Here is a 13,069-nt window from a genome sequence, read left to right as displayed (position 1 = left end):
AGAAAGCGAGAGAAACAGAGGCACTTCACAACACTGTCACTGCCATTCATAATACGCATTGGCGTATAAAGAGGGCCATTAGGGGCCCCAACCTGGGAGCCATTAAATCATTTTAAATCATTGTAACATCCCATTAGTGTCAGTGGCGGGACCACATAATAGACTGTATTAGAGGGATAACCACAAGACGCTCCATTTGGACTGAGTCACACGGGTCCTCTCTGCTCCGCTCTCGTCCCCATCCCAAGACCCTCACCTCCGTCCTGACGAAGCGAGGGGGTCACTAGTGGCTGGAAGTCATAAAGGACCTGAGCAGGGGGATTCTCCCCTGTGGGCTGCTGCTGTTTTGAATCACTGCTGCATAAGGAGACACAAAGATACCACGATGAATTAAGCATGATGCAGGTAGCCTGTAATAGGCCTATTATGCTGCCTTTAGCTTTGTCAAGAGGAAACGGGAGAATTAAACTTTGGTTGGCTTTGTCCACGGGGAGGAAGTCTGTCTCTGCTTTTGCTCAGCATGTTCCAGCATGTGTGCGATAAGAAATGGAAGTAATAGTTTCAGAGACATCACTTAAGTAAATTAAACCGTGTGGATACAAAAAGCTTCCACATTCAATAACGACAAGTTCAGCCCACACACCAAATATGTTAAACTATCTTCAGGTTCATCCTTTCGGGAAATTCGCTCATTCGCATTTTTCTCAGAGCTGAATGAGAAGATCAGTTCCACTCTTATGTCTGACGCTGAGCTTAGCTTCGCAAAAACAATGGAAACAGGTTAAACATTTAGCCGGCTTCTGATTAACTTCAAGTACAAATAATCTGGACATCACATACGTTTTTATATTTAATGCATCAGTCAATAGAGACATTTACTGACCTGGCAAGGAAATTGTCAAGGATGTAACTGCTATGTAAAATCACAACTTGTTGCTTGCCATTTAATTATGTGGATTGAGCAAAGAAGATATTGCATGGTACTTTACTTCCGAAGCTACTTTACAATATGCACTGAATATTTTTCTGAAAAAGGCCTGTATTTAAGAACCCAAGTGAAATACCCAGAAAATGAGTGAGTCTATGTTCTCAGCCAGCGATTGGGCGTGTTGATGATGTTTCTAACACATGGTGGACTAAAAAAGTGGAAGAATACAAATATCTCAGGAGTTAAAAGAGTGGCCATACGTGTAGAAGACGCTAATGAAGATTTCAACTTGGAAAGTTAACGAGTTTCGAGAGGACCGACACCGGTGTTGAGGTGCTGTAAATAGGAATATGTCATTTCCGCAGCGTTCTTCATATGCGAAAGGCAAAGTCTAGAAAATGTCTGGACCCAATATCATGTCTGAAAAAGGCTTGAGGGATGCCGCTCTGCTTTTTATCTTTCTATCTTTTTATCTGTAGACAGCAGGCTAGCTGTTCCCCTCTGCCAAGCTAAGTAATTCAACTCCATATTTAGCATACAGACACAAGAGTGGTCCCAAAGCGTCTAAGTATTAAGCGAATATAATGATGGGCAGACACAGAGAGAGTCGTACAACATATCGTGTAACGCCCTGTGAACCTATCATCTGTTTTCCACAATGACAAAGCAGGTTTGCTCATTAGAATCAATATTCAAGGTACAATTCAGTTCAACGTGATTAATGCTCTTATTAATCACACAGGTGACAGGGAGCCACGTAACAATACCAGCCCAAACTGAAAATATGTCAGGCTATTGTAAGCTTTGAGGAAAAGTCTGTGTGAAATATGCATCTCTTCACTTCTTTCTCTATTTTTCTCTGCCGAATGATAAATAGCTGGTTCGGCGGACCCTCTGTGTGCCCTCGGAGTTCTTAAAGGAACAAAGCCATGATGAATGGATCAATGCCAGCGTTCCAGGAAAACAGTTCTTCCGGCTGATAAAAAAGATTTGCCAATGACAATTGGGGGACAGCGTTGACCCAGAGAGTGGGTCTTTGGGGTACGCCCCCCCCAGAGGAGCCCGGGTGATGGAGCTCGGATCACCATTAGGGGGAAGATTAAGTGGCCCCGGCTTCCTCTCGCACTTAATTATACATGCAAGCCCCCTCTGTACGGCCCGCTGCAGCACCTCAGAAAATAGCAGAGTGCTCCTTTGTCTCAGCCACTGGCCGCCACTTTGATTGCGTATTGGCTGTCTCTACTGACAACCGCCGGGCACAGAAACAACTCCCATTGGCCGAGGTGTCAGGAAAGCAGAGAAGGAAGAGGTGGAAGAAAAAGGGAGCGATAGAGTAAAGAGAAGAGAAAGAGAGAGTTGGGATAAGAGACAGACAGCGAAGGGGAAGATGTGCGTATTTAGTTTTCATTACACCGGGAGCTTGAAGAGGATGGGGGAGGAAAAAAATGTCCTTGTCAGAACGGGAGTCTCTGGAGGTGTCGGGAGGCGTGCGGGTGCCATCCGCCGACACTCAGCTGACAAATATGGAACCCCTCAAAATAGAGCAGTTCGTGCTTTAAAACAATGGCTTATGAATAGACAACAGGAGCCGAGGAGCCTGCTAATAAACAAAATGATACCACTAGGGGCTGGAGAGGACAGGAGGGAAACGAGACACGCTGAGACCAGCCTCTGTTATATGCTAACAACGTGAGAGTCATTATGTTAGCCCTAGCGGCCTGCTGGAAATGGACTTATAAAAACTGATACAAAGTGGGTCTTAATCTCTTTACCATATTGTTGCAAATACTTTAAAGGCAACGATCAAAGGCGAGACCAGGGTGCAGCGCTTATGAGAATCGCGATAATGATGACTTCCATCCATAGCTCTCTGTGGTTGACAATTCCCAATCCATACCATATGCATCCAAGCAAAAGTGTTCCAACATGTTGACAAGAGACAAAAAACATGTCTCCTAAGTAACAGCAGAAACATATCTACATATTAGAAGATGTTTTAAAGAAAAAAAATGGAACAGCGAACACACTTTTAAGATCGGGTTGCGCAAAGGACAGTGTCAATAATTAATCTTGCAGGCAACTTAGCTTCAGTGTGCTCATCATGTTTTAAGAACATAACTGGAGATGCCGTTAATATGTAATGGGGCTGCAGAGATGCTTCTCACCCTCGAGCTTTCATGGAGGGGGGAGAAAGAAGAGGGGGAAATCAACATTTATGTCCTGAGGCAACCTCAAATCAAACGTGTGCCGCCGCCGCCGCCAAATGTGGGGATGTTTAAAATGGATTATTTGGTGTTAGAGGGTTAACAGCTAATCAATACGTGTTCCAATGAGGTAGCAACTGTCTAATCCGCCTAATTACATACAGTACAAGACAGCTCGGGAAGGAAGAGGGATTTAAATAGACAGTCACTGTAAAGAGTGGAAAGGTGTTAAATGATCTATATGTTTGGGGATTACAGCTATTTAGGAGGTTAATGAGTGTCTTTCATTCATTTTTATAGCTACAATTTAAAACCTTAACTTCTAAAAACTCTCAAAGTGAGTGTTATGTAAAATAAGTGTGTCACCGATGACGGCATGATAAGCTTTGACATGCAAAACCTACCGTTGACTTGACCTTCTTGGAAATGAGCTGCATCATAAAGTTGGATAAGAATGAAAGCTGACATGTTATCTTAGCCATATTAGCTCAAATTGCTCTCAGGACTAAAATCAATAATCAAACCTGCTTTTTACTATTCAAGTGGACACAATCAAAAGCCCTGAGCGCAGTGAAGGGGATGTTTGGTTTAGACTAAGAGGAAAGTTTGCAGTAAAACTTACGAGGCTGCGTTCAATTTTATTTAAAATACATTTTAGATTTTTCGGAGCAAAGTGGCTCTCTAAATGTTGAGAGGTTAACTAAGGCATGTCATTTTCAGAACATAAAATTCTATGCAATTATGCATTAACATTTATGCCCAAAAGCTATCTATTATTAAATATTATTTGAGAATGATGAGCTGAAAGTGACATTAATGGCAGTAACAAGATTGATATACTTGGACTTTCAAGCTAGACACTGGCAGGCAGGCAGGCACATGTGTGCACCCATGCACATACACATGCGTGCACACACACGCACAGGTTTGTGCAGCTATCCCTATAAGGACTTTGCATTGACTGCCATTCATTCAACCATTCTTACCACCCTTAACAGAAATGACACATTTGCCTCACCAGGACCAGGCTTTGGTCCCAGTGAGGTCTACTGGTCCTGACAAGGTCAATGTTATGCTGGAAAAGGTCATAAAGAGGTAACAAAAATAAGTAGAGACACACACACAGAAGAGCACAGAGTGAGCTCCATACCTGTATAGTCACTGCGACAATGTAAAGGAGAAATTTAAATCATAATTCTATATTTAAAAGGGAAATATAAAGAATGCCAATCAAATATCTATTTTAGGGGATTTAGGGAATATGATTTGTGGGCATAATTGTTTACATAATTCATAAGATGATGATGATCACATTACAGCACATAAATCAAACTGCTTTCATCATGATTTTAATCCGTGCTCACTGTTGTCTGAGCTTTATTTAATATGCATTATAATCATAAATCAAAGCATAAGGAACACTAATTTTGACACGCTGCAAGACTAATCGCTGTCTGAATTCTATCATCAAACACAAATGCATGTTCCCGTCTTAACCAGAGCCGGCGGAGGCGCCAGTGAAATCAATAGGAGAAAAATCAATTAGAATGTGTTTGCATGTATGGATTGACACCTTGAATCATCAGTGCTATTGATCCTCTCCACTGTGATCTTCATAAAACCCATTTGTTCCATCTAAAGTTTGCACATGCAGCCAATACGTTGTTCTTTCTCCTCCCCCCCATTGCTTTGCATAAACAAGAGAAACGTGTGCATACAGAAAGAAAAAAAAACAAAAGTTGTTTTACAGTGGAAAAACTAATGTTCCTACATTTTCTACATTTCTAACATTGGTGTAAATTATAACATTCAGACAAGCTGAATGATGATCCAGTGATGAACCACCCCGCCCTAAAACAAAAGAGCCTTGATGAACATCCTTGTGACTGAACTGATTGCAGTTAATTATAAATTATGCAGTCACTGTGGGCCCACAAAAGAAGACATCCCCACTCTGCAGTCACATGTAATTACCAAAGTCAGGCGCACTCCACTGTGTGTGATCCATCCCTGACAGCCGACGCTGACTGATGACCTTCCCGGGTAAAGACTCCCCTCAGCTGGGTCGCCGAGCGTGCGAGACACGCCCACCCCGCCAATCCCGCCCACCCTCCCTCTAAACTTCCTGGGTCCTCAACGTCTCTATACCTGGCCAGACAGCCACGTGACCAAAGTTATTGACAATTTGAATCATCAAGCCACTGCGGCGCTTCTTTCCCATCATTCACAATCAAGGGGTTTATCACTCCGCGTTGGCTACACAGGGAAAAAGAAATATGAGTCCCTGTCAGCGGGCGGCAGGAAGGGTTGGGCTTTGGAGGAAAAGAGGAAAAAGGACGAGAGGGGCTGATTTGACACAGCTCGCTTGGCTCGCCATAATTGCTCCGTCACTGTCAGTCCTTGAGAGGCCTTCTCGCCATACAATTTGGACACAATTACCAGCCGTTTACCAGTGGCCGTTATGCTCCCCTCTCCCGAACTCGCCCCCCCGAGCCCGTTCTCTCCCCCGTTCGGCTGGTGGCTGGGATGTGCCATGCCTCATCAAACGCGGATGCGGCCCATTAATGAACACTGTTAGCATTTCTCTTAAACTTCTCCTGCCTCTAATAAACATGCAGTGTTCCATGAAGGAGCATTGCCATCCTCGTGACATGATATTTATTGTCTGCGCCGGTGGGGAGGGAGCGAGGGAGGATGAGAGGACAGAGGTGAGGGGCAGGGTGGTTAGAATGTGAAGAGATATATCAGCGATGAATGAGGGAGGGAGGGAGGGGAGGTGAGAAAAGACAGATGAAGAGGAAGAGACTGGAACATCTCTCTCTGCCTTCACACCATTAGCGGTCACCACCACTTTTTATGTATATATGAATTCACCCCAGAGGCTGATGGTTTTTTAGATGTGAATTTCCACAATAAACACATGACAAAGGACTGCGATGTCAGCACTCTGTCTGTCAGACCGGATGAAGTCCTTATGTGCAATGTTGAAAACAGATCCTTCAAAGAAATGGAAGGATGAGAAGAGATATAAATAAACATTTGCAAGACTGTCCCAGCAACGGCTTCGCACTAAAAGATCTCAGGCTGCACCAGAACCAAGGATATAAACCATCCATATACAGGTAAGTGACATACATAGAAAGGTTTTAAAGTGTAATACACAGGGTGTGTTCAAATACTTCTTGTTGCTAAGGAAGGTTCCTTACTGAGCGAAATGACCAATACGTATTTCAATGGCCACCATAGCAAGAGCTGTGAATTCTCTGGACGATAAGGAAAGGAGCTTCAATGCTTCCTTGCTTATCTCCTTTAGCATAGGAAACACCAGACCATCCTTCATGAAAGGAAAGGAGAAAATGCCTCTTATGTACTTATTATATCCTTACAACATTTCAGTCTTTTGTCAATTTTCTTTCTGAATGCACAATAACAATAATTAAGACCTATCTAAACATAGCTAAGACTTTTTAAGGCCTAAAATTTTAGAATATCACAGTGTTAAAGTACAAAAAAAGTTATTTAATTTCAGTGCAAACATAACCACTCATTTTCAGGTTCTGTCCTCTACTGGAATAAAACATCTGCACGTCTCCTCAAACACGCACTTGTACAAAGACACACACTGGCTCACGTGACAAAGTCACGCTCAGCGGGACCGCGATATCATTCCCCTGCACTCTGACACCTGTTTTGTCGCCACTGCCAAACACAAGCAGGGCGAGAAACAGAGAGAGCACCAAAAAAGAAAAGCGTGAGATGCCGAACGAACGAGAGACAAACAGTAGGCGAGGCACCTGTGGCGACCTAATGGCGTCTTTGTCCTCTAAAGAGCCTCTCATTTCCTCCTTTGGCCCCGGGGTAGCCCTGTGTGTCGCGGCGAGGGGGCCGCCGTTACTGAATAGGGACGGGGGGGGCACCATCTATCATTGTGCATCTGCTTCTCTGTTTTCTATTCTGAAGTAACAGCCAACAAATGAGGAAGGGGTGGTCACTATGGTCATATTCATGATACACACAAATATGCACATATTAGTGGTGAAAACAATTTTTGTTCCTGCACCGACAACGAGAAAATAAAATCTGATGAATCATTCAGTTGGCCGTGATGCGTCTCTGAGGACGACGGCCTTCACCATCACACACTCTCGCTCCCTCCTCACCTCTCAGACCTGTAAGACCCAATAAAGCCAAGTGCGACCACAGTCAAAGGCACAAAATGGCCGCTCATTAATAGCCTGCTGTCACTGGGGCCGTTTATGACAGGGGAAAACACAGAGAGAGAAAAACACAGTATTTGCTGTAAACGGTCAGAAGCTGAGGATGAGCCGCAGCGTGTTTGATGTTAAAAAAATGTTATTGCCTTTGTAGAGCGTTTCTGAGTCTATTTGCATATAGCGTTAAAAGTCGGGAGTGGAAACAGCACAATGCTTTTTCTGTGCGTCTGTCTGTCTGCGGCGCTCTTTAAGACCGAATAAAAAACAAAGGAATGAGAACTCAAACAGACCCACATACAGTTGCACACGCACAAGCTCATGGCACAAATAACTCCGGCAACAAAGTGAGACTTTTCATGTCTCTGTGGAGATACGAGCCGGCGTTGTATAGTGTTTGGTTGCTCACCGAATAAACTCATTAATTTGCTTAATTATGAAACTCCCTATCAATTTCCCCCCCTCTTCCCCGGGAAATGTTCAGCGAAGCCATGCAACAACATAACACGTTCGGAGGCTGTGTTCTCGCTATCGCGTTATAAACAAACAGAAAATACACCAGGGCTTGATTAAAGGCCTTTTTACATTACAGAGCCAGAGAGACAGGGAGAGCAGAGACAGTATTTGTTTCTCATGCTCGCAGATGAAATTGTTTCGGCTTGTTTTTGACAGCTACAGCTACAGATGTGCTGGCTATTACTGGGGGGGGGGGGGGGCTGTTGTAATAATTAAAGCAGACCACTAACCTGAATAAATTAATGCCTCCTGTGTGTGTGTACAACACGTTCAGACAGGCTTTGTTCGTCCTGATTACTTTTTTGTTTCTTGTACTGTTTGTATGCATATGTGTGCACGCATGTGTATCTGTGCAGGCATGCGTGCATGCGTGCATGTGTGTGTGTGAACAATTGACTGTATGATGAAAGTGATGCGTTCTGTATTGTCATGGGGGAGCTGTTTGCTTCCCTCTCTTACCATTCTTATCTCATGAATACAAATTAAAAGTTTTTAAGCCTTTTTCTTTCGTCTTTTCTCGTCTAATTACTAAGAAATAAAGGTGAAGAAGAGCAGAGCTGCTTATTGCAGAAATGTGACAAACTCTCAGGCTCTGGATTGTTCCGGCAAATAGTCCTGTCCTATATTCAACAGTGATTCAGTAACACTGCATACTACCAGGACTTCTAAAACGTCAGATGGACATTGCCATCTTTTTTCATAACCTCTGCTAAGGACGTTATGTTTTAATCTTTGTTTGTTTGTGAACAGGATTGACCCCTGTGGGACATTTGGCTGCAGGTCATGCATTCATATGTGAAAGGCAAACTGTACGGACCAATTTTGCAAATATTTTCCAGTGTTCTTCTGAAAACAGCGTATAATCTGCATGTCCTCATGATCTAGTGGTCTCAAATGCACACCATGTAATTACTCTATCATTTCTATTTCTTTTACAGCCACCTATCGTCTCTCCTCTCTTTCTCTCTGTCTGTCTGTCTGTCTGTCTGTCTGTCTGTCTGTCTGTCTGTCTGTCTGTCTGTCTGTCTGTCTGTCTGTCTGTCTGTCTGTCTGTCTGTCTGTCTGTCTGTCTGTCTGTCTGTGTGTGTGTGTGTGTGTGTGTGTGTGTGTGTGTGTGTGTGTGTGTGTGTGTGTGTGTGTGTGTGTGTGTGTGTGTGTGTGTGTGTGTGTGTGTGTGTGTGTGTTTGTGTGTGTGTGGTCTTATTTGTTGACAGTCCAGTCTTTGGGAAACATTTTTGGCCGGATCCTGACGACTGAGGATCTGAAGGAGGACGTCCTGGAACACACAACGCAGACATGGTGTCAATGGAAATTTTATCAGCGTCTCTCTCTGTGGTTCAGCAAAATCATTGTTGGCGATAGAGTCACTTCATTTTCAATATTTATATTAGTTTTCTGAACTTCTTTATGCACTAAAGTGCAACTGTGTTACATGACGCTTGCAGCCGAGCTTTTAAACACAAGCAAAGCTCAGTCTGACACATATTCAGCCAAAATCTTTTCCCCTATGAAGCCATTACTCTGTGGTCCATTTAGAACAAGCTTCACCCATAGTGGAGGAGTAGAGGAGCATTTACCCCTGATGTTGACAATGACAGCAGAGACCGGCTGAGTTGACGAGAAACGCACGTTGACACATATGCATGTGTTCAACTGCATATAGGCATCTGCCCGAGACTGCACACAAAAACATTGCTAACTACACCCGTGGTTATTGGTATGTATGAGATACTCACATTTACCTGCACGCACACACACACACACAAAAACACACAGAGCGGGAGAGGGGTTAGAGAGTGTGTGTGTGTGTGGAGGGGGGGGCTGTCGTCAGAGAGAGGGTAAATCCCATTATTTGGCCCTCATCCCAGAGTGTATTGAGAGTCAAGTAGGATGCATGTGGTAACCAGAATGAAATTACAGCTGTTGTGAGGCCGAGCGCCGCTAATGCACCCCCATTGTGTCCTCGAGTGCATCTAAATAAGAAGGGGTAAAAAGGCAGCCGGTGCTCGGACTGCTGCCAGGGCTGCAGTGTGTGTGTGTGTGTGTGGCGGTAAATGGAGGCCCGCCTGTGATAGAGTGCTGTATTTAGGCTTGATGATGGGTAACCTGTAGGGACCACCTGATGCAGCTTTGTTGCACCCGGGTTTATGAGGTTGAGTGCAGGTGTTTGTGTGTGTGTGTGTGTGTGTGTGTGTGTGTGTGTGTGTGTGTGTGTGTGTGTGTGTGTGTGTGTGTGTGTGATATTTTCTCTGTCCCGCTCACAAAAAAAAAAAGAGGAAATGATTCACTGTTGGTGTGTACCTGTAGCTCGGAGCCTGACAGCGTTACCTGACAAATGGGGTGAAAGCCCCTTGTGATAGTTTTTATCTGTAATAAGCCTGTATTCCTCTGGTTGTCCGACACGGGCACAGAACTAGAAGTATAGGCTGTAGATCACAGGCTTTGAGGCGGGGGAGAGGGGGGGGGAGTAACAAATATCCCGGACACCAAGTGGAGGGGACGAAAAGAGAGAAGGTAAGGAGGTAGAGGAAACACTAAAACTGTCAGTTGAAGATGCAAAACAGAGATCCGGATCTATCCATTATGAATGAGATATATTTGAAAGGTGGATATGAACAGTGAGGAGGAGGAGGACGCTCACTTACCCCTTAGACCCGGCAACGCTTAACCCTCTCACAACCCTGAACCCCCTCCTCACACCCTCCCCTCGCCTCCATGCAATCTCCGGTTCATCAGCGAGCGCTTTTCGTCGCAGTCAACAGTGCTTGTTTTTTTATCCATTTATCCTCGGAGCTGTCCATCAGGCGCGGCGGGGACGGGGCTGATCTAAAACAGAGCCTCGCAACTCCTGACAGCAGGATATAGAGCCGTAACTCTGCGACGCTAACCTCCGCTGTTATTTGGCCCACAGAGAGAGACAGAGAGAGAGAGGTGGAAAACACAGCCTAATGACAACTACAAACACAAATGCACCTTTGTTCCGGCGCTACAGAACGCCAGACTTCAGTGGGGCCACTTTTAGCTTCCCCGGGCCCAATCAAACTTAGACTTCAAAACATGGCCTCCGAAGAGAGGCGGGGGAGGCGAGCAAGGTGTGCGTCTCTTGCTAATAGCTGCTAGCATGATTCGCTTAAGCTGCTTATTTCCCCGACATAAATAATGCATCCGGGCAGATGCACTTGACTTCGGTTGAATATGAATCGCTCGCGTGATTGACACCGGGGTTCGTCGAGCGCCGAGTTGATTCTACAGTCTCACCTTTGGAAATAGGCCTGTCTCATTTAATATCCCCTCTGTTAACATAATTGTGACAACCAGCACTGATTCATGCATGTGTCTGCGTAATATCCATGACAAAATTAGGCGGCTGTTTTTTTTTAAAGGTGGTGGGGAGCAGGCGGGATAGATTTTAGTCGAGTATCAAAGGGAGCTAGATTGTCTGCCTCCTGTTTAACAGCTAAGCCAAATGAAATCAGAAATAAGACGACTAGCTCCGCTTTAATTCTGGATACTTTCACAAGACTTACCCACCCACAAACCCTGCCCCCGCTTAGCCTCCTTTTTCTTTACAGTCATTGATTCCAATCAATCAACGCTAATTAAGCAGGCACCTATACACATATATGTCACATGCTAATAGGGTAATGATATGGGCATTTAGTTGCTGCTTTAATCTTTTGCTACTTGCAGCTAACACATAATGACACTCTCCACCCAGCCGGGGGAATATTTATACGAGACCGCTGAGAGTGTGCGGACACACGTACACAGATTGCTACTTCACACCGGCTCACTGTATTAAACCTTATTTACAAGCCGACGGCGAGAACCATTACCGATACGGCGGCGGGGAAACCGCATTAGGTTCAATGGGCCAACAGCGTGTAATCCAAAACGATAAAAAGGTACGTTTGAGTAAATCTCACACACGCCGGAGAAAAAAGAAAAGAAAAAAGCACACATGGCTCATCTGCAAACAGATGAACATCTCTGTGATACAAGATGCTTCACCCCCCCCCCACCCCCCCTCCCATTCTGTCTCTTTTAAGACCTTGGCGTATCAAGGAAGGAATGTTGCTCATTTCATTTTTAATCCCCCCTCGGTGTTAAGGTGCTGGAGATAAATATATTGTCTCGCCGAACCCACAGCCCTCCTCCCCACCCCGTGGAAAATTAGCACAGGGAAACTGCTCAGTGTAGAAGTTACTGAGAGAGAGAGACTGCACTGAAGAGGCTGCGTAGAGAGAAAGAGCGAGAGCGAGAGCGAGAGCGAGAGAGAGAGAGAGAGAGAGAGAGAGAGAGAGATGCAGAGATAGATCATGAGAGATCGAGAGAGATAGATAGATTGTGAGAGATAGAGAGAGATATAGAGATGGAGACAGAGATACAGAGATAGAGAGAGAGAGAGAGATGCAGAGATAGATTGTGAGAGATATAGAGAGATACAGAGAGATATAGAGATGGAGACAGAGATACAGAGATAGATAGAGATCTAGCTAGATAGCTAGATAGATAGATAGATAGATAGTTTTGTAACAGAATTGCTAATGTGATGTTAACCGAAACAGAAATAATTATGTAGGAATAATTATATAGACCTGCTTCGTCTTATAATGCGTGGAATAAAAAGTTAAAAGATAAAATAAAAGCGTGCAGGTGAGCTGTGTGTCCTGGTATAAAACTGCTGTAGTGCTGTTCCACTGTATTCTTCTCATTGCTTCTATTCATTTTTATCAGACAGTGCAGGGAGTCAAAAGTCATGAGTCGGTTTCAAACTCGTGACGTCACAAATACACCGTACGCTCGTTCCCCTGCTGAGCCAGCAGGACGCCTCGGGCCAGTCTACTTTTTGTTCCTCCATGATAACGCTGTGGAGAGGTGCAGGAGGGAGAAGGAGCCTGGATTTGTTTCAGCAGGAAGTACTTTCACTAACTATGCTGAGTTGTTATGACTGACCGGGGCCAACTGTGCAAGACAAGTTGGAGGACAAGAGCTCAGATTTACTCTAATTTAAATGAATAGTTCAATTCAGTGACGACATACAATGTTGTAAATCCTCTAGAAAGCCATCAATTCTTATTTTAACTGAAATAATCACTGAAGAGAACATGTTTACCTCCAGCCGTCGGTTTGTCGTCTGTTTTATGATTTGTTGACATGATTTCACCAAAACTCCCAATGGGATTTCAATTAAATTTGATCTAAGGATG

The 13,069-nt window shown here is 44.3% G+C and overlaps 1 long non-coding RNA gene across 1 annotated transcript in view; it reads right to left on the bottom strand.

Annotated features, from left to right (window-relative positions):
• Positions 1-9,059: 9,059 nt before the first annotated feature.
• The window catches only part of LOC117757343, a 73,349-nt gene continuing 69,339 nt past the window's right edge, over positions 9,060-13,069 (bottom strand). The window contains exon 7 of the long non-coding RNA XR_004613095.1: positions 9,060-9,135. This is a non-coding gene — a long non-coding RNA (uncharacterized LOC117757343). The remainder of the gene's footprint in view (positions 9,136-13,069) is intronic.

Source organism: Hippoglossus hippoglossus, chromosome 23, assembly GCF_009819705.1.
Source record: "Hippoglossus hippoglossus isolate fHipHip1 chromosome 23, fHipHip1.pri, whole genome shotgun sequence".
Classification (NCBI taxonomy): domain Eukaryota; kingdom Metazoa; phylum Chordata; class Actinopteri; order Pleuronectiformes; family Pleuronectidae; genus Hippoglossus; species Hippoglossus hippoglossus.
The sequence above is the reverse complement of the archived record's forward strand: the minus strand, read 5'-3'. Positions and strand labels throughout refer to the sequence as shown.